The following is a 5268-nucleotide window of genomic DNA, read 5'->3' as shown; positions in this document are numbered from 1 at the left end:
ACACTGAAAATTCCAAGTCAGGGAATGGAGGAAGTTGCTCTGACTCTGCCCAAGCGTCAGAGCAGGGTTTTCATAGCTTGCAGTTTGAATTCCCCGCCCTGTGCTGTCATGTGACAGCGCTGCCGAAACCCGGAAGAGAGAGAGGATTGCGGCGCAGGAACGGGAACAGGTGAGTTGTAACACTCACATGGACCCTGATGGCCCTCTTACAATTAAAACCATGCAATAAATAAACAATAATAAAAATAATAATCTTCTAGGTGGTAGCATTAGCAATGTACCATATATTGACATTTTCCCCAGCAGATTCTAGAATATAGATTATGATGGACTTTGTATTGTAAATGATCTTCAACAGAACAGGAGACTGAGAGGGAGCATTATGATGTTAAAAATAATTGGTAATTCTATGGCTTGAAGAACATTGAAAATTAGATATTTTTTTTTATAAAAGAAGGAGAGAGATCCATTACTCCCCTCATCCAGTCTTTATAGGTACCTATGTCCCAGTTTGGCAGATTAAATTTGGCCTTGCTTCTGGAGAGCCACACCTTGGCCCCTGGAGAAAATAGTGAGGATGGCTTGCGCAGAATTCTTTTGTAGTAGATGGGTTGAAAGCAACCATTTAGAAATGTCGCTCAAGGTGTTATTAATTTGTTGTATTCTTAAGTCAGCAGCTGGATTATCTGAGACATCAGAAGATGAGGGACAAAAGTGAGGATGGTGCCCATAGATATAGAAGAAAGGAAGGTGTCTGGAGCAAGGCAAATTCAGCAAATGAAAATAGAGATGCCTTGTTATCTTGGTTGTCAGAAACAAAGGCATCTCAAGAACTGTTCTAGAGTTTGCTTAGTCATCTCCATAAAAGCTTTGGTTTTTGTTTGATATTATGAAGATGACCAAAGTAAGATATACATCCTTAGACAAAATGACTTACATAATTTAGAGACATATTAGGGGCCTTGACTAGCTAGAAATACTGAAAGTACGAAGTGTAATGAAAAAAAAATCTATAAAATTTCATATAGGTCCACTGCCAGTGGTATGTTTTGCAAGGGGAGACAGATGAGATTTTTTGAAGAAGTGATCAACTACAACCAGGATGGTAGCCATACCTTTCGAGGGAGTGAGCTCCAAAATAAAAAAGATTTTGTACTGTGCGACAGGTTGTAAAAGACCACAGGACTAAGAACAGGGTACTTTGCTCTTGACATAAATGTTGAAATTATCTACAAAGTATTTGACATGGTTTAAATTGGGCCACCAGAAATTTCTCTAAGTGAGGTCCATTGTATGCTTACTTCCAATTTGGAATTGTGAGCACACTGAAATATTTTGGAACAGAGCTCCAGTGTAACAAACATTTTACCATCATGACAGAGAGAACCATATTAATAGAGCTTCTATTTATATTTGTTTGAACCTGGATGGCTAAGAAATAATAATAATATTAATAAATAATAATAAAATTAAACTTGTTTAAAAAAAAAGGCAAAATGAGCTTGTTTGAGGTTATATCTATTTTCTTTTTGACAAATTTTTTTTTTTTATAATCTGGCAGGATCATTATTGGTATAGAAATGCTCTACAGGCCTCTACTTCTTCAGAACCATCTTATTATCCAGAGATTCTCAGTTACATATATCATATTTTTGTCTAGGAGGGTATTACTAGAAAAATAAAGACCAAGGTTGCAGTTCTCCTTGATAATATTTGCACTATGAGTGGAGAGCAACACACCAGTCTCAGAGGCATAAACCTTCAGAACAAAAAATTTTAGAATCCGGTGAATTAAAATTGGAGCGGAGAAAAATATTTTTTAAGAGAGGAAATTGTTTTGAGCATTACCAGTCCAGAGGACAGTGATTGGAGGTATAATTTTAGAGAGATGTCAGATAAATCTGAGTAGGCCAATCCAGGGTTGGCAAAACATTGAAAGGATCCATCTGAAATTTTTGCAAATGATCAATGTTCTCAGTCTGTGTAGGACTCAACTGACCTGATTTCATTGATGCAGCCTCTTAAGTATGTGAGGATTTTGTTAAAGTAGACAAATAGGAAGAGATCCAACATATCTCTAAACAGTAAATAAAGCTTTGGAAAACAGCTGTAGAATTACATAACCCCAAGGACAGCATGGTGTACCCATACTATCCACTGTGGGTGTTGAACGCAGTTTTCTAATCTTCATCCTCTCTAATGTGTATAACTTTATAGGCTACCCTCAAATCTAGTTAATGTCAAAAAGATCTTCCTGTTGTATATATTGACAGGTCATCTTAAAGTCTTTGCCAAATGGCCTCATTGTTCCAGTAGGTCTCAGTAGCAACAGCGTGGCATTCAATAGCATACTGCCCCACAGTGCAGTCATCCTGAGAGAGACATACCTTTACACCTATGCCTCAAATTAGAAAGTGTTTTTCTTTGACATGGGGGACACTGGATCACAAAGGGGTATGTATGAGGAGCTCTGGCACTTTAAATAAATCTCTGCAGGAGCCGGAATGATTTCTAGTGCTGCAGCCCTCACTTATTAAAAGTATCTGTTTTTTTTATTCTATTTCATCTTATTGTACTTTAACTGTTTAGTGTTCTGTAGCGACAGGTTTCTGGTGCTGCTGGCCACAGCGACTTGGCAGACAGAAACAGGCTGCAAGTAGCTCACAGGTGCCCCGTTTCCAAAGACACTGACCCCCTGGAGGGGACCCAGACACTGTCAGTGATCGCGGAACCCAACAACACCACTGATGGCTAGCACAACAGAGAATAAGCTTGGTCGAGGTGGTGGTTAAAAGATCGCCTCATAGATAAGGCTCCCCCCTTAATGAGTCCATTTTTTCTTACTGTAATTGTGGCAATCAGATCCCACTGGGGAACAGAAAAAAAGCAGGGGCCACCATGTTGGCAGTCCCGTGTGACACAGTATAGGAGTTAGGGAGCCTACATCCCAGAATAGCATAAGGGGAGGTTCTACCTCCCCTTATGTCAGTTTTATTTACAAAAAAAAGTTGTCCATGTTGCTGATGTCTGCAGGTGTTACGGTTCTCAGGAGTTTTCTACACAGGTACACAGGCAGCAGACTAGTCAAGGGAGAGCCGGGTCGGATACATAGGAAAAGACCAGAATGCAAGCACAGGATACACAGAGAGAACCAGATGCTAAGTGGTAACTTGTTGCTCTGACAAAGCTGCAGTGTCCAGGTTAGCTTAATATAGTCTGTAGATAGTAAAAGCCGCCTCCCAGCCACGATCATGTCACCGCCCACACCAGGAAGTTGTACACAGAGACAGGAAAATCAGCAGCATGAAGCAAGTAAGTTTGTGACAGTAGGGTGCTCATGCAACAAGTGTTGTCAGAAAGTGTCAAAAGTGCTACAAGAAGGGCGCTTTTGTTACAAGATATATATATATATATATATATATATATATATATATATATATATATATATATATAGACATGGGCACCCTACTTGCTGTATAAACTGTGCTTTTATTATTACATCACAAAAAGATAAAGAGCACACTTTCCGTCAGGATGACACTAGAAACCTAACACTGGCTAGACATAGTCCTCCTTTCTAGGCACCGGCCACTGCTCGACATTGGTCGCCACACATAGTAGCACAATACATGTTTTTATACTTGAGACTCCTCCCACAGCCTTTATTTGATTGACAGGTGGCACTCCCACCTGGTCCTTAGAGGAGGAGGTCTCTTCAGGTTCTGTTTGATCTGTCTCTCTGCAGACACATCCAGCCAGCTGTAAAAGAAAACATATCCACCTCCACCATGCAAGTTAAATCACACTTTGTCACACATGTCTTACATCTGTATACCTTAACTTAGGTGCACTGCTATATATGTGTGTAACCTTGTCTGCAGCTTTTACTTGCAGATTGTCAGTTGGACAGCTAATTCCTCTCTTAGGTGCCTGTGGCAAATCACTCCCTTTGTCACAACAGATATTGTAAATATATTGCAGCATAAAAAACATTGCAGTGTGCATATTTTCCTGTTGACTAATACACTTGTTCTCTCACTCTGTGTGGCTGTATGTGTTTTTTATGTAACAAAACTCCATTAATTGGATCACACCCTCTTCCTTGAGTGTGTGTAATCTTGTATATAATAAATAGTACTATGATTATATTATACTTTTATTGTCACTTGAGTATGTGGGAAGGGTAACGCTTCTAGGGCTGTTTGCATGCTCTAAATGTAATTCTAAACTTCAGTCACATGCCTTGTGCCTGGCGAGAGAAGTGAAGGCCTAGCAACCAAGCTTGCATGGGTAAGGGGGGGGGGGGGCACTTCAGAAGTGGAGGAACTAATTTGGTTACGGTCCATAGTTCAGGCCATGAAAGAATTGACACAACATCTAATTGCCAATAGACAGCTTAGTAGAGACCCTCTCTCCTCTACTCCAGTTTCCCAAACCCCTTCTCAGCTTTCTATAATATACCAGTGCAAGAATGCTTAAACATTACACTGAATGATGGCTAATACCAAATGTAACATATCATTAGGACGAAATAACTGTAAAGCTAACATGGTCTTTGTTTCATGTCAGACCTTGTATAAAGTACTACTACATTTTGGTGTAAATAATTGGGTGAAAGTAATTTTTAGAGGAATCATGGAAAAGGTGCAAATCTGTGCACTCTGTTATTAAATAACAGCCCATATTTGTCATTAACTCTTTTTAATACTACCACTGGATGTAGCATCCCCACAGAAGGGCAGGAATACTTGATTTAACCATTTACATTCTAGTGAAGAACAAATGATTTCATCTTATAGACATGGAATGTTGGGCAGCAATCTCAAACACTGTAAGTAGGTTGATGCAGCAGCTTATCTGGGCATATTTTCCTCCTTTCCCTGGCTATAATGTGAAACAAAGGCACTGGTAGCTACTATCAGTGCCACATTTAAGGGCTCGTTGACATAAGTGTTCTAGAAATGTTGTCTGCATGTTTGCTACTATGTTGAAATCAAAATTTACTTGCACTTGTTTCATTTTTGGTCTGTTATGTAACTTGCTTTTGTCCAACTACTTTTATTTAATTGCGTTTTTACATGCATATTTCTATGCTACGTTTTATAGTCATTTCAAATCTCAATGTTGCCTATATATGGTAAATACACAGATATGTTAATAATTTTTCAATATTTCATGTATCTAAAAAAACATAACAAGCAGACATACAGGAGAAGTTTAGCATGTCAAAAATATGTGAATGGAATGTACTAACAATAAACTGCAACA

The sequence above is a fragment of the Mixophyes fleayi genome, chromosome 3 (genome assembly GCF_038048845.1).
Source record: "Mixophyes fleayi isolate aMixFle1 chromosome 3, aMixFle1.hap1, whole genome shotgun sequence".
Classification (NCBI taxonomy): domain Eukaryota; kingdom Metazoa; phylum Chordata; class Amphibia; order Anura; family Limnodynastidae; genus Mixophyes; species Mixophyes fleayi.
This window is presented reverse-complemented; position numbering follows the sequence as displayed.